The sequence below is a fragment of the Nilaparvata lugens genome, chromosome 8 (assembly GCF_014356525.2).
Source record: "Nilaparvata lugens isolate BPH chromosome 8, ASM1435652v1, whole genome shotgun sequence".
Taxonomy (NCBI): domain Eukaryota; kingdom Metazoa; phylum Arthropoda; class Insecta; order Hemiptera; family Delphacidae; genus Nilaparvata; species Nilaparvata lugens.
Genome location: NC_052511.1, coordinates 48,788,656 through 48,806,617, shown reverse-complemented (window position 1 = coordinate 48,806,617; position 17,962 = coordinate 48,788,656). Strand labels below are relative to the sequence as shown.

Sequence of the window (17,962 nt, the reverse complement as noted above, 5' to 3'; positions counted from 1 at the left end):
TCTAGGGATAAATTTATGAAAGTAGCCCACCATCCCGATGAAACGAGCGATAGCTTTTTGATTTTTGGGAGTAGGAAATTCACGAATATTCTTGGTGCGAGAAGGATCAATAGAAATACCATCTTGGTTGATCAGGTGACCCAAAAACGAAATCTGTTTTTTTGCAAATAGAGCCTTTTCCGGATTGACGGTGAAACCAGCTTCACGTAAGCGGAGCAGTACGGCCTCAATATGTGCCAGGTGTGAATCAAAATCTTTAGAGTAGATAACTATATCGTCCAAATAATGAAAAACAAACTTATATTTCACATCTCCAAACAGTCGGTCTAATACCGAAGAAAGTGCTTGTGCACCGGTAGCCAGCCCGAACGGAATACGCTTGAATTGATAAGTATTTCGCATAGTACAAAACGTAGTTAAGTGTCTACTTTCTTTAGCAAGGGGGATTTGATAATACGCTTGATTCAAATCCAGTACTGAGAAGTATTTAGCACCATTGAAAAAGTGGAAGCAATTTTCGATGTTTGGTAATGGGACTGAATCTAACGACACCTTTTTGTTTAAGAAACGATAATCAACGACAAGTCGCCATGAATCACTATTCAAATTGTCTTTACTGGATTTACTTACTAGGAAACAGGGGGATGAATAATTTGAGATCCCTGGCTCAATAACACCCTCAGCTAACATCTTCTTAATTTTTTCTTCAACAATTTCCATCTTTATTGGATTTAATTGATATGGGGGTCTTCTTACGGGTTCGGTGGAAGTTAACCGAATCTTGTATTCTGTAAGATTAGTTTTGCCTAATTTTTTGGATAACACATCTTTAAATTCATTAAGAACTCCTTCCAACTGGGATTGTTCAAGATGCGATAAGTTATCAGCAACTTCTGTCACGGCGATAGAGTTTACAGGTTCAGAGCACTTTGCTTTCCAATCTTCTTCGAATTTGAATTTGTAATTGGGTTTGAAACCAAAGAAATATCTTCTATTAAACAAGTCAAGTATTAATTTGGAATAACTTATGAAATCACAACCTAAAATCATTGGAAAAGGTACATCATTGGTAATGAAGAATTTGAAATACCAGCTGAAATTTTCTACCTTGATTTTTAGTATTACCGACTCATGAAGCAATAGCTGCGTGTTGTTGGCAGTTGTACAACTAATGTTTTCTTTCTGAGTAATGAGATTTGGAATTTTCGACACTAGGTTATCATAAACCTTTCTTGAAATAATCGAGCGTATGGCTCCAGAATCAATTAAAGCAACAGACCGTATTTTAGGAGACCCTAAATAACAGGAAATAAAAGGAATTACATTATTGCACAAACCTCTAATCTTTCCGTGGGAAGGGTGTCTTTTTTTTCTTGACCTACTAACCCTTTTCTTAGTGCTTTTCTTAACACCATGTCGTCTAGCCCGTTGGATATAACACTGAGGCGAATAGGTGGAATTTTTGTCAGACTGGTTAACTATCATGGAAGCGGTACGTTTTTCTTTTGTTTGTCCTAGTCATATTTTCCGGTTTCTACAATCGCGCGAATAATGACCGATCTTATTACAAGTATAACATTTCACCTCATTGTCACGCTTAGTAAAGGAAACTTGTGTTTGACCTTGGGCATTATTGTTATTTCGAAAACGTGAGTTGTTGGGATTAGAATGACAGAATCGAGCAATATGACCAACTTTCTTACAATAGAAACACCTTTGTTCAAGTTGTTCATTACTCCTACTAGGCGGGTTAGGACCTGACCTATAATTATCGTTCCTAGGCCGTTCAACTCGGTTTCTTTCTTCATCGGCGAAACTCAAGTTTTGAGCTTGTACGCTCATATCAATCAATTCTTTATATGTCTGAGGACGACTATGGAAGATAAGTCTGGATCTTTCGGCAGGATTAAGTCCCGAACAAATGGTATTCACAATTTCACATTCGATTAAATTTAAACGTAATAATTTCGCGGCCTCTTTAATTGATACTATGTAGGCGGACAACGGTTCGCCTGTTCTCTGGAGTCGGTAGAATTCCTCCCTTTCAATGACGGCCAATAATCTTTGCGGCACAAAATATTTTAGAACCTCAGCATGAAACTGATCAAATGTATAATTAGAATTAATAGCAAAATTTATGCGATCGGCTAGAGGTCCTAGAGAGAAAGGTTGAAGGATCTGGAACAATTGTACATCCGGCAAATCGAACTGAGTTGAAATTTTTAATGACAGAGCGATGAATTTCAACAATTTGTCCACGACTAAACCATCAGTGTGTGGCAAATCACGCAATAAATGTTCGATCGGGTTAGGGAGACGATTATAAATCGTATTGAACACCGGTGTATAACCTGATTGAGGTACACTTTGAGGTAGCGCCCTAGTAGACGTGATATTACTGACTGATTGCCTAATCGGAACAAATTGACGGGGGCATTCAATGCGTATACTGTTAGGGTTCAGTCCCAAGCATGAATCAAAAGTTTGAGTTTCTTTCGGTGCGATAACCAATGCAGGTGGAATGTGCTCTGTGTCGCCGTGTTCATTAGAAACTGGTGGTGGGGCGGGGACCTCTACTTTTCCTACATCTACTTTATCTACACCACTTGTCCCCGGGAAATCAAAAAGCGATGGACTTAAGACAGGGGTGGTGAATACTACCGGAGCTGGGGACGGGGCGCGACTTTTGACCTCCTTTTGTACTTGCAACATAACGGGGTAAGCCGCCTCCAGGGTTGCAAGGCGTTTCTGGATTTCGTTAATCAGTTCGGAATCAGACCTCTCCTGAGCATAATGAGACAGGTGAATAATTCTATTCAATACGTGTAAGAATTGGTTCACTATTCGATTGAACGATTCTTTCTTTTCAGCATCGGAACCAGTTTTCAGTTGAGGTAACCACTCATCAATTTTAGCAGATAGTTTGGATTGATACTACGCGAATACAAAAGACCAAGATCGAAATTTTTTCTATGTCCTCTTTGACATCCCAAAAATTAACCTTAACCGGCTGATGGCCGGGGAACGCGGGCTGGAAGCCATAGTGTTACGATTTCAATCCCTTCGCACAAACTTACAAAAGATTAACCTTATCACAAATTTAGCATTAATTTGGAATCAGTTTCACGTTTTCTAATTTCTCCAACTAATAAATTATTATTCAGGTTTTAAACTAAAATCTCTCAATATTCACTTTCCCTTCTACTATACTATGATGATACTCAAGTACCCGATGCGTGAGACCAGAATACGTACGTTGACATTACAATAATTTCTATCATCATTCACGGAATTACAGAATACAAAAAATTTATTCAGCACTTAGAATCAGTTTTTTCTCACATGTCCTAGTTTCTTCTACTCATTTTTATTCTAACGTTAAACCTTTCAATATCAATGATCAATTTCAATATGAAGTTTCAGAATACTTTCAACTTAAGCATCAATGATACTTGACTTTATCTTTAAGCACTTCAAAAGATTATCATTTTAATGGTTTAACATAACTGAATAACTTTCCTGTTTCATCTACAATTATTTAAACTTCAGAAAAATTGGAGTAGCAACAATAAATTATTCATTCAACTCCAAACCCAAAATATTGACAGTTAACACGTTCACAGAATGAATTATTAAGTATAGACTCAGAAAAATTGATCTAGTATTATTAGAGTAAGTTATGAAAAATTTAATTTTTTAGAAAATTTGAATTCCAGAGATTTAAATATCTCTAGACAGCAGAGTCGGCGCAGTTGTGTGCCTAAGAAGATAATTTTGAATAAAATTTAGAATTTAGAAATAGGCCGACACATCTAGAAAATACCTGAGTCTATACCTAATTCATGCAGGTGAACGGGCTAGAGTCAAGAAAACTTCAATTAATCTTGCCATGCCTGATTTAATAGGTTTATACTATAGAAAATCACTACAATTTGAAATAATTGAAAAATACAAACAGTTTCAATAAACATTGGCAACTAAAATCGAACAACAGAAACAACAATATCATGTTACTTTGTTGACATTCTTCATCTGATTCGGGGGCGCATTACTATCCCCGTTTAGATAGCAATACGTCACAAAACCAAACAAGATCAGTCATAAAATAACCAATCAATTTCAACATGAAATTACTCAAGAAAGAAAAAACCCGTTGAACCCAAATTTCGTCGATAGTAACCCATATAACCCATTTCATAATAATTTTGAATCCCCACTTTTTATTGACATTCTCGAATGAACCTTTGTTTCACTACACTGCACTTTCGTTGGTTTGTACGTTGCTTTATCGTCGGGGTTACAGTACCTTGTTTTTGGCGGTGAGCTTTTACCGGTTGAATTTGGCTTGACGGCGACGTCCTCTTACGTCCCTAGACCTGTCGTCTGAACGGGTGTCTTGAAGCGGTTTTACATAAAGTTGCGGAACCAAAGGGGTGGTAGTACAAGAAGTTGGTTTGGGGACACACATGAACCGCTGTAAATAAATGTATTACAGCATTAATTTCTAACTCTTCCTACAATTCATCAAAAGCTAAAACAGGAGTTTATTCTGTTATTTAATTTAGATTTTATCTTGACGTTCTGATTTCCTTCTCAAAATTTAACAGATTTAAAACAAATTTACTTGCCAGAGTGTCATTAATCTACAATGCAACTTTATGAAAACACTCGTAATAAATTAATATAATGCTTTTAGAAAAATGAATACTTCATTAATTATGATGTTAACTTTTATGATATTTTTCGTTTGGTTTGCAAAATCAAATATAATTTTTCATATAGTAGCTCGGCTAGTATTGTTGGAAACTTGTGCGCTAGCCAACATTTATTTTATTTATTATTTATGAACTTTAGGACGCAATCCAAGTGTAAATAACGGGCATTCGCCCAAAACTGCTCAGAACCTTAATTAAAAATGAACATTCCAGAGTTTATGATTTGATTTACCTACAAATACAAGTCCAAAAACTAGTATCAACTGAAATTATGAATTTATCACCTAATAAAACAAGACACTTTATAACACAATAAAAGAAAAAAATATTGAAAATTTCACTTTAAGGAAAGATAATGTTTGCCTTATAAGATTCACCTTTAATTAAATAAAATTAGTAGACACATAGAAAATAATTTAAATTGTATTAAAATTTGAACATTCATTAATATTAATTTCCTGGAGAAGAAAAACTTTCTTCTTCATCTATTAAGATTTCTATCATAAAAAATTTACTAAATCATTCAAAAGCCTTAATGACATAAGAAAACAGAGTCTGAAAAATATAAATTAAAAAATGTCATAAACTCAATATGAACAATTCTTAAAAGTTTCATTCCAATTTAAAGGCTATCTTCCTGACTTTCAGCAATACTCTACGATAATATATCTCCAGAAACAATAACTCAAATGTAACGTAACTGAAAACTTTCTATACTTCTGTAGAAAAAAATTATAAGTATCTTCCATCACTAATAAAATCAAAAGGATTATTCTCAATCAATATTATTAACTTGAAAAATAACAGGCTTAATTAATTCAATACTCTTATGGAAGTTTCAATCAATTAAATTCCCTAAATTATATTTTAACCTTATTTTACGTACCTTAGCGGTTATTTGAAGAAACAATTATTCGTACATGATGAAGAAACACAATTAAACCTTTCAGGACATGGCACTACTAGTAAATTTAAACATTAATAAAAAATAAAACTAGCTCCTACATTAACTACTGAAATAAACTTATAAACCTGCCCAAAAAGGGGGAAACATAGTGACTACATCTTTACTCTCGTAGTGCTCCTAGCAAAGTGTCCTCCGAAACGTAATCTGGTCTCTCGACTGGGGAATCCCCACTACTGTATTTAGAAACAGGTCTCCTATTGGGCGAATGGAATCAATTTGACCAATCGTCGCGTGGCTTCTACAGCCTTTGGACCAAATAGTAACTGCAAAATCGGTAGTTTGTTATAATTTCAATGCTTGCTGTTTTCCAACTTATCGCATTTTATGTCGCGACAAGAAGGCTAAGTTTTAGAGATAATTCCATAATCTACATTCCTCGACGACTCGGAGCCACAATTTTTAAATATCTATCATGGGAAACTCGAAGTCATGGCCGTTCATAATAGAGAGAGAAAATAATTTATTTCGCTAACTCACTTACAATAATGGCTCTAGTCTATTGCGTATTAAATTTACTATTATAACTTGGGAAAAGGCCTGAATTTAAAGACAGTGCCCGGCACACTATCATTCAACAAACCAGATAGCTCTATCCTTTTTATCTCGAACGTTGTCAGATCGTTTTTCAACAATATTGAAATATAATTATTCAACAAAATATTTTATCTCAGGTATATCTGGCTGTATCGTAGGTCATAGCAAGGCCTGTTAGGTAAATAATTCAGAGATATAATTTGATGATAATCATGACTGGGCCAAAAAATTGTATGCTCTTTTATATTTCATCTTTCAAGATTATTAGTGAATGTAAAGTAAAAAAAATGTCTAAAATGTACTCTAAATTTGTAGGTTTGTGATGCAGAACACGGCCAAACTCGTACCAAAAGTGACACTGGATTTGATTGACAAGTGAGTAAACAGTATTTTATAATTTTGTATTAAATTGTTCAAATAATCCATTTTTTCATAATGGGTTAAATAATATTGGACATAATAATATAAAATGTACATCCATACATCAGTTTTTCTGACTCACAAAATGGACGCCTTTACAGATTGTTTAATTGCAGCTTATTATCTTTGTAAACGAAAGACGTAGATATCAAGTTCACCCGATGGTCGCCCAAGGAGCATTTCAAAGGGAATTTAGTACCATTATATACATCATTGCATGGGAATGAAGATACATTTTTCAACTACCTCAGAATGTCAATCAGAAATTTTGATGAGTTATTACGAGCTTGTATCACCATTGGGAATACTTGCAGTAACTTTAAGTTACGGATAAAATAAATAATGTAATAATATATATTTTTTTCAATAAAAAATTTAGAAATGATTGAAGAAATGTATAGAAAAACTCTGAATTTAAATATGACACTATTAATTGAATTCATCCATTATGCTATTCAATTCAATATCAGCTGATTGTCGGTCAGAGGTATCAGCACATTGGTTATGTTGCGATCGGGCTACTGATCAGTACAGCTCTGAAAGCTTCTATTTATTTCAATAGCGCGTTAGTCGACCGATGGAACGGATGCGCACGAGCTCGACCGATGGTCTTCGTACGCAGTGTAAAACGCATGGTCCTGACCGTGCGCATGCGTGCCGTCAGTCCTGCTCTGTAAAGGTGCGTACAGACTTTCGCTCTGCTCCGCAACCGAACGTCACTCCAGCAGAGCGATTGATGAGTCGTTCGACCGGGGAACGCGAGAAGATCTAACATCTTCCATAACGTTCATGATGGGTGCGTGGGCGGTGCGACTGTGGTTCGATGGTGGTACGAGGGCGGTACGAGGGAGGAGCGTGCTCGGTGCTGGTTGGAAGCGCGAATATGTGTACGCAGCTTTAGGATACATGGAATATCTATGGAAAAGACAAGCGCGACTGACGTACGCACTGACTGTCGGTCGAGCTCTGTAAACGGCCTTAAACGTGGTGTTAGCATAATGACCCTAATGGAGTGGCCGTAGTCGAGTGGATCAGATGCTGGCTTCATGATTCAGAGGCCCGGATTCAAATCCCGGCCCGGGCAAGATATTTATCTCGGGCCACTCCCGTGTTTCGGATGGACACGTTAAGTCGTCGGTCCCGGCTGCCTAAAAAGCAGTCGTTAGGTCATGTCAGAGGCCCTGAAATTGATCAGTTGCGACCTGAAAACTCTGACACCAGACCTGAGCCAGCCAGGTCACTCGATATTATTAATATTATTATTATTATATTATTATATGACCCTGAGATGTTATGTCAATAATAATAAAACGAAAGGAAACAGCCCTAACTCCAACATATATCCAAATAATGACATTAGGCCTAATAATTAAAACTTCATATAATTTCTAGATTTTATTAAAATGTTTTGGTTTCTAATTGATGATTTTTTGTACAAAAATATCTTATTGTTTTACAGAATTCCTGGGCAGCTGAATGACAGAAGAACAATGCTTGGAGAACTGAATTGGATATTCACAGCAATCACTGACACAATAGCATGGAACACGTTACCCAGAGGTAATGAATAATAGGACGTGTTTGTATAAAGGCAGCTCATAGAGAAATTGATACACTGGTAACAATGTGTTGCAATATGTGTTTCGATACAGGAAGCTCGTGTTTCGATACCGGAGCTTTGAACTAGGACTATTTAAATCCATAAAATTTCCCACTGTTATTACATTTATTTATGCAGTCACAATTATTGTTCTGATACAATGATTCAATTTTAGTTACTGATTAGAAACAGATCAAATCAATTTTAGTTACTGGTTAGAAACGATTCAATAGATTTGAAATGCACTGTAAAAATTATGTTGCAGCATCATGCTGCGTTTACACCAAAGTTCAAAATGTCAATCAGTAGTTCTGTGAACAGTAGACCTCACGCAGTATTCTCATCCACAAGTACCTGATTGAAACTATAGACCTTATGGAAATACAGCAATAGACTGGCTTCTTCACATATCTGTATAATCACTTGTCAGCTGATTTATGATGAATAATTCTATAGTCTGATTTTTACTCTAATATTGGCGTATGAAGGAGGCTCCTTTTTCCTTTTATATTATCCTTGAAATGCAAAATTTCCAAAAACCTTGTATATACGTCGACGCGCAATTTAAAAAGGAACATACCTGTCAAATTTCATGAAAATCTAGTACCGCGTTTCGCCGTAAATGCGCAACATATAAACATTTAAACATTAAGAGAAATGCCAAACCGTCGACTAGAATCTTAGACCTCACTTCGTTCGGTCAATAACTTAATCCTTATAGATTCTATTAGATTGAACATAACTTATCATACACATGATGAACATATGTGTTTGTCAAGTTCCGTTCAATCTAATAGAATCTATAAGGATTAAATTATTAGCATTTTGTTAATAACTTTGGTGTAAACGCAGCTTTAGTGGATTCAATAGTTGTGTTTTTACAAAATTACTTTTTCAAAACTATTCCAATTTGTTAATAATGGAGCCTCCTACGCCAATGTTAGAGTAAAAATCAGACTATAGAATTATTCATCATAAATCAGCTGTCGAGTGGATTATAAATTGCATGCAATTCAATATCTCAATGTAACTAATTGAAAACACAGATGTTGTGTGGACTATTAATTGCCTCACTGCATGCTATTGATAACTTGAAGTAGCATAGTATTTTCTCCCGACTTTCTCTGCTTTCAACTCAGTAAGCTTTTGATGATAGCAGCATTACAGTTTATACACCGATTTCTCGCCGACGCGACAGGACAGTACAGAGTTTACTCTGATGAACAATATTACTAGTAGTTCTGTGAACAGTAGACCTCGCGCTCAGTGAGTTACATTGACCTGTTGTTATGTTTTCTCAAAAATTAATAAATAATTTATCAATTGAAAATGTCTAGAAAAAATCCTAAATAAACATAGAGCTTTCTGTCCTATATCGTACCGTGTCGTGTCGTCCCGAAATGTGAGTGTGAGCGCTGTTATCAGGTCTGGCTGCAACTGTCTACAACGTTGATGGAAAGATACAATTTTCAAGATGTTCGATGTTTTTGAACGGGTAGTATTATAGTCAACTGTCTACTAACGTTAATGGAAAGATACATTTTCAAGATGTTCGATGTTTTTGAACGGGTAGTATTATAGTCCACTAGACAACTGATTTATGATGAATAATTCTATAGTCCGATTTTTACTCTAATATTGGCGTATGAAGGAGGCTCCTTTTTCCTTTTATATTATCCTTGAAATGCAAAATTTCCAAAAACTTTGTATATACGTCGACGCGCAATTTAAAAAGGAACATACCTGTCAAATTGCATGAAAATCTATTACCGCGTTTCGCCGTAAATGCGCAACATATAAACATTTAAACATTAAGAGAAATGCCAAACCGTCGACTTGAATCTTAGACCTCACTTCGTTCGGTCAATTATAGGAGACTGTGGTTTATAATTGCGCGAGGTCTACTGTTCACAGAACTACTAGTAACTGATGGGATGATTGGTTGATGTGGAGTATGCCAGTACTGCGAAATATTTATATATGCCTATTCCTACCTTAGACTCATTCTCGCACACAGGCAGTAATGCCTCTGCGAGAGTAAATATTTCTTTATATATATATTTGTATATCGCTGTCATTTCTGTGGTGCTGACATTGTCTTATTTTTATTGTAAAGTGTATTCTTATTTATGATGTAGGCTACCACTGTAATTGCTTGTACGACTTATGAAATAAATAACTTTTTGAATTGAATAGTATTTTGTTCTAAACTGATGTAAACAATTTGAATTTGAAATGAGCGATCGAGTGAATGAGTGAATCCGGGATCTCTTATTACCTAATGTTCCTTAATCATTGTTTCAATTTCATTCCAGACCTTTCCAAAACTGTTCCGCCAAGATCTGTTGTTGCCAGTTTGTTCCGCAACTTTCTGCTGGCTGAACGCATCATGCGCAGCTACGACTGCGCACCCGTTTCCTGGCCCCCACTTCCGCCCACTCACCAGCACCCCATGTGGCAGGCGTGGGTTGGCCCTGGATTGGCGCTGGCCCAGTTGCCCCAGCTGCTAGGGGGGGCCGAAGAGGGCGCGCCCCAGTGGTGTTCAGGCATTCGCCCTTCTTCGAGCAGCAGTTGACCGCCTTCCAAGTGTGGTTGGAGCTGGGATCACAGCACAGGAGTCCGCCCGAACAGCTGCCTATAGTGTTGCAGGTGAGTGATTGCAACGCGATAGCAACGCGATATCAACCTTAGTTGCTTTCTCAAAACATATACAGTTGAATGGTGTTGTTCATATCTCATGCTATGTTAAGTGGAGAAAAGATAGTGTTTGATATTGAATAAATAATACTCTTCATATCAACCAACCATCTTTATTTTAATACATTCAAGACTAAACTGTTATTAACGTCCTGGTATTGAAATCATATGATAATAATAACTATCATCTGTAACATCTCCCTCTTTAAGACTTTATATTAGTCTTGACCAAGCGAAGTGAGGTCTAAGATTCAAGTCGACGGTTTGGCATTTCTCTTATTGTTTGAATGTTGCGCATTTACGCCGAAACGCGGTAATAGATTTTCATGAAATTTGACAGGTATGTTCCTTTTTAATTGCGCGTCGACGTATATACAAGGTTTTTGAAAATTTTGCATTATAAGGATAATTTAAAAGGAAAAAGGAGCCTCCTTCATACGCCAATATTAGAGTAAAAATCAGACTATAATTATTCATCATAAATCAGCTGACAAGTGATTACACAGATGTGTGGAGAAGCCAGTCTATTGTTGTATTCCCATAAGGTCTATAGTTTCAATCAGGTACTTGTGGATGAGAATACTGCGTGAGGTCTACTGTTCACAGAACTACTAGTAAATTGCATGCAATGACGCATGCAATTCAATATCTTCTTCATACGTCAATATTAGAGTAAAAATCAGACTAGAATTATTCATCATAAATCAGCTGACAAGTGATTACACATATGTGTGGAGAAGCCAGTCTATTGCTGTATTTCCATAAGGTCTATAGTTTCAATCAGGTACTTGTGGATGAGAATACTGCGTGAGGTCAACTGTTCACAGAACTACTAGTACTCTTCATATCAACAACCGTATTTATTCTAATACATTCAAGACTAAACTGTTATTAACGTCCTGGTAACTAATGTATTGAAATGTAATATGTCATCTTATCGTTTGCCTATGATCTACTATTACTATCCTATCATATGATCTTATCCTACAGCCTACTTTCTTGTAGTTCTTTGTGTAAATACATTTTGAATGAAAAAGACTAGGAAATTGTCAAAAACCACAGATTTATTGATACTTAGAAAGACCGGTTTCGGTTATTACATTATTGTCAATCTCTGATAAACCAGTTCATAGCCACCTCTAATACAAGGCCCCGGCCTACGATATTGCAACGTCGCAGTGTAGGCCTAGAATCTAATACATGATTGGTGGAAAAGATTAAAGAAAATACCAGCTGATCTTTTTATCCAATCATGTAATAAGCTGCGTACACATATTCGCGCTTCCAACCAGCACCGAGCACGCTCCTCCCTCGTACCGCCCTCGTACCACCATCGAACCACAGTCGCTCCGCCCACGCACCCATCACGGAAGATGTTAGATCTTCTCGCGTTCCCCGGTCGAACCACTGTTGCTCCCCGGTCGATCATCAATCGCTCTGCTGGAGTGACGTTCGGTTGCGGAGCAGAGCGACAGTCTGTACGCACCTTTAGATTTTAGGCCTACACTGCGACGTTGCAATATCGTAGGCCGGGGCCTTGTATTAGAGGTGGCTATGACCAGTTTATGGTTAAACCAGTGTATGGTATTTAATCTGTGGTTTTTGACAATTTCTTAGTCTTTTTCATTCAATATGAATAATCACCACAATATCAACTTCTCAACTACACAAAAAGTAAATACATTTTATTTGATTTTGCTTTGTTTTCAGGTCCTGCTGTCACAGGTTCACAGACTGCGCGCCTTGGAGCTTCTGGGCCGTTTTCTGGACCTGGGCGGCTGGGCAGTTAACCTGGCCTGTCCGTTGGCATCTTCCCCTACGTCCTGAAGCTGCTTCAGTCTTCAGCCCGGGAACTACGACCTCTGCTGGTCTTCATATGGGCCAAGATACTGGCTGTCGATACGGTAATAACACAGCAAATATTTGTGCATCAAGATGAGATGATACTGTATCAGGTCTGGTGATACTGTATCATATTTTGGTGCTATTGTATCATATTATGGTGATACTGTATCATTTTGTGATGGCAATGTATCATTTATGGTGACTACGGTAATAACAGTATACATCACTATCACAGTTCAATTAAATTATTATTAAACGAAAATCCAAATAAAATGCTGTAAATCACATCGAAGACTTCTGCTACTGCAAATATTGACAACAAGGTTAACAAGATGAAAATTCTCATTGAATTTCCATTTAGCTGTTAACCCTGTTGTCAATGTCTGCAGTAGCAGAGGTCTTCGGGGTGATTTGCAGCATTTATTTGGGATTTTCGTTAAATAATAATTATAGATGAAAATTCCATGAGAGCTACTATCCAAAAACTAATATTCCATCAGTAGAGTTCAATAGAGTAATGTATCATATAAATATTACATGCTATAGCTAGCATAGACAAAATATAGCATAAGAAGATATCCCATGCTTTGTGGAATTCAAACAAAGTATGGAAGTTTTGTACCAAATTACGGTGTTGTGTATCAAGTTGAGATGATACTGTATCATGTATGCTGATACTGTATCATATTGTGGTGGAACTGTATCATTTATGGTGAATACGGTAATAACAGTATACATCACTATCACAGTTCAATTAAATTATAGCACGTATAGTTCAATTAATATAAGAATGTTATAGCTAGCATAGTGAAAATCATTTAAAATTTGGAAGTTTTGTGTCAAATTATAGTATTGTGTATCAAGTTGAGATGTTACAGTATCATGTGTGGTGATACTGTATCATATTGTGGTGGAACTGTATCATTTATGGTGAATACGGTAATAACATTATACATCACTATCACAGTTCAATTAAATTATAGCATATATAGTTCACTCAATATAAGAATGTTATAGCAGCATAGAGAAAATCATTCAAATTTGGAAGTTTTATGTATCAAGGTGAGATGCTACTGTATCATGTGTGCTGATACTGTATCATATTGTGGTGGCACTGTATCATATGATGAATACGGTAATAACAGTATACATCACTATCACAGTTCAATAAATTGTTATTAACGAAAATCCAAATAAAATGTTGTAAAATCACCCCGAAGACTTCTGATACTGCAAATATTGACTACAGGGTTAACAGCTACCAGTAGCCTCTCTCTTAACGGACACCTTTTAACCGGACATCGGTTAACCGGACTACACTCCACGGAAGTGACATCTCTTTAACCGGAAAATAATTATCAGCACATCGGTTCAACCGACTGGATTGGCAGGAAATGGAAACTTGCTGTTACAACTTTTCTCGTGGGAAAGATTGAGCTGAGATTCCTGACTGGATTATGTGTTTTGGTTTCACAGATATCATAATAAAGCGTCTAGTTTTATTCTTTTACGTAAAAGTCATTATTGGTTATAAACTACAAAATATGCGTACCAATTAACGACTTTTAGGGAACGTCGGTTAACCGGAAAAACGTTATCCGGACTGGCCTCAGTCCCGATGAGTCCGGATAAGAGAGAGGCTACTGTAGATGGAAATTAGATGAGAGCTACTATCTTAAAAACTACTATTCCATCTGTAGAGTTCAATTTAGTGGAATTTGTACTTAAATTCGAGTGCTCAATAGAGTAATGTATCATATCAATATTACATGCATGTTATAGCTAGCATAGAAAAAATATAGCATAAGAAGATATCCCCCCATGGTTTGTGGAATTCAAACAAAGTATGGAAGTTTGTATCAAATTACGGTGTTGTGTATCAAGTTGAGATGATACTGTGTGCTGATTCTGTATCATATTGTGGTAATACAGTATAGTTTATGGTGAATACGGTTAACCGAATACATCAATCTATCACAGTTCAATAAATTGGAATTTGCACTTAATTTCGAGTGCTCAATAGAGTGATGAATCATATCAATAAATCGGTCTGAAGAGAAAGGGAAGATGTCAGAAATCAGAATTTTTTAGGGGAAAGAAAAAATGTAATACAGATAGAAGTATTGATAATTTCAAGATTGTTTTTTGTCATTAGGGCACAAACTCTTTTAAGACAACAATTTTAATCCAGTATATGCACTTATATAAGATTCACCCCTTAAAATTGAGTTTTTTGTTAAGTTCCATTACTCATGATGATATTATAAATTATCACTCTTTAACTTTTACAATAAACACCTCAACCGAAAGCAATCCAACCTCAAAGCAACGCGTGAATCAAAGGTAACCTAAAAATAGCATAAAAATCACAACTGACAAACAACTAATTTTCGAACGTTCGGCGTTGAAAGGAAACATGTGTCATGACTATTTGACTAGTTCCCTTTCACTCCAGTACAGAAAAAATACGATATCTGTCTCTCGTATAAAGAGAATGCTGACATGTACCCTTTCAACTCCAATCGATGTATCCCATAGTAAACAACTCATTTCAACCATAAAAAAAAGAAAAATTTTGACATGTTCCCTTTCTCCTCAGGCCGATATTACATTCATCTTATAAGCTAGCATAGACAAAATTTTATGTAAATTGTAAATTAAATTTAAATATATTTATGCTATATTAAGCATAAGAAGATATCCCATGGTTTGTGGAAATCAAACAAAGTTTGGAAGTTTTGTATCAAATTACGGTGTTGTGTATCAAGTTGAGATGATACTGTATCATGTGTGCTGATACTGTATCAGATTGTGGTGATACTGTATAATTAATGGTTATATGTCATGGTATAGGGCGTTTATTTTATAAAATAAAAGGGTGCTTAATGACTTTTATCGTGTTTTAAATCTATTCCATATTTTTGTGATTTTTATATTCTTGAAGCTCGCTTCAGGTTCACTCAATACTCTAAATTAAATTTTTATTTTGTTTCTGATTTCAGACTTGCCAAGCGGATCTCGTGCGTGATAATGGTCACAAGTATTTCCTCTCTGTTCTCCAAGACCCAGCTATGCCGGTATGTTATTATTTTAACAAAATAATCCGGTATGTTATTAAAAAAGTACAAAACATAAGTCAAGCTAGATATTTACTGTGTGTATTTCCCCATTCTCACTCATTATTTCTTCAATTTTTTAATAATCACGCAAATTTTTTAGAATTCTTCAGATAGAGCTTGTCACACCTAACCCCTTTTGATTCCAATGCTCTTAGATGGAGCTTGTTTCGCCTAACAAATTTTTGATTCAATCAACTATCAAGATGTCATGGAGAAGGCTAAGATTGCCATGCAGTAGCTCAATGGATGGTTTTATGATAATTCCTTGAAGCTTAATCCAAGCAAGACAAATTTTATTAAGTTCTCTATGAGAGGTAATGAGAATGATCCAGCTATTGTGGGATGGGAGTGTCCTGCTACTGATAAGACAAGTTTCTGGGATTGAATTGCAGGCAACTTGAAATGGGATGGTCACATAGAGAAACTCCAGAAAAGGCTTTACCATGCTCTCTTTGCTCTGAGGACTGTTAAGTCGAATTCAAATCTCAAGATAGCACTAAAGGTTTACCATGGGTATTTTCTTTCACTCATTAGATATAGTATTTTGTTTTGGGGGGCTGGAAGAATTAATTCATTTGAACACAAACTTAAAAATGCAGAAAAAAGCACTTCGGATTTTGGGGGGAGTGGGTCTATCTTTCTCCTGTAAGACCATATTCAAGGCACTCCGACTACTTACAGTTCCAGCGATATACTTCCTTGATTGTTTTTCGTTTGTAATCAAAAACAAAAATATTTTTAATGCTAACCGAATTTGTCATACTTATGAAACACGAGGTAAAATCAGGATTATTCCAGTTCCCTATCCATAGACTGTTTCTTCTCGAAAAGGGACCGTATTATTCAGGACTCCAGTGTTTTAATTGCATTCCTGAGGATATAAGGCTGTGTAGCAGCTATAAGTTATTCGTATCAAAGATAATTAGGACACTGGTAGAGGCTTGTCCTTATACCATTGAGGAGTGTTTTTGAGCATTCATGTGACTCGACCATTCTAAAAATGACATGTATGCCACTTGAGCACTGCTCAGAATTTGTGGCTTCACACAACAAAAATATAATAATGATTCCTATGTTAATAGAGCTTGTCACACCTAATAACAGTTTTGTTCGCCTGCGTTTTGAGCAAGTAATCTCCCCTTTTGATTTCTGTGTTAACAGATAGAGCTTGTCACACATAAATCCTATTTTCCCCCATAATAACAGTTTTGTTCGCCGTGCTTTCAGAGCGAACACCGCACCCTAGCCGCGTTTGTGATGGCCTGCGTAGTAAGCGACTACCGTCAAGGCCAGGAAGCAGCCCTGCAAGGCAGTCTGGTGAGCATCTGCCTGGAACAGCTGGGCGACTCCTGTTGTGGCCTGCGCCAATGGCTGGCGGTGTGCCTGGGGCGACTGTGGGCGCAGTACGACAAAGCCAGGTGGTGCGGAGTCCGCGATACCGCCCACGAGAAGTTGTATGTGCTGTTGAAGGATCCTGTGCCCGAGGTAGGTTGTTTCAAGTTTTTTTTTGCACTATTAATTGCATGCAGTACGAATGCAATTAATAACTGAAAGTAAACATAGTATTTTCTCTCGTCCTTTCTCTGCTTTCAACTCGGGCTGACCTTGTCGCAAGTATATCTTGAAAGAGATCAGCGTTTTTGTCATAGTCATTCAATTTCAGCTGTTTTACATCCATGAAATCAAGCCGGTAAAAAGCTGATTGTAGAACAAATAAACATATGATTCTCATTACAGCATACTATACTGTAATAAAAGCATATGTTTTCTTCACAGTTGATTATGTTTCCTAGTTCCGAATTAGGAACAGCAAAACTGGTACAAAAACCGCCTTTTTACGCTCGAGGTGGAAGTTTTGTCAACTACAATCAAGAATCCTGATTCGAAACTTGTAAACTAGGTTATGCTTATAGAATGCATGTATAATGTCAGCACAAGCAGGTGATTTTTTCTGTTTCTCAATTATTATTTTCTAGATTATTATGACAAAAATAGTGTAAGTAACTTGGACGTGAATGGCTTTTGCAGTGCTCTCGAATGAAATTCTAGTCTCGGCTAACTACTC

At 36.4% G+C, this 17,962-nt stretch overlaps 1 pseudogene; it reads left to right on the top strand.

Annotated features, from left to right (window-relative positions):
* The window catches only part of LOC120352865, a 53,548-nt pseudogene that overhangs the window by 30,422 nt on the left and 5,164 nt on the right, over positions 1 to 17,962 (top strand).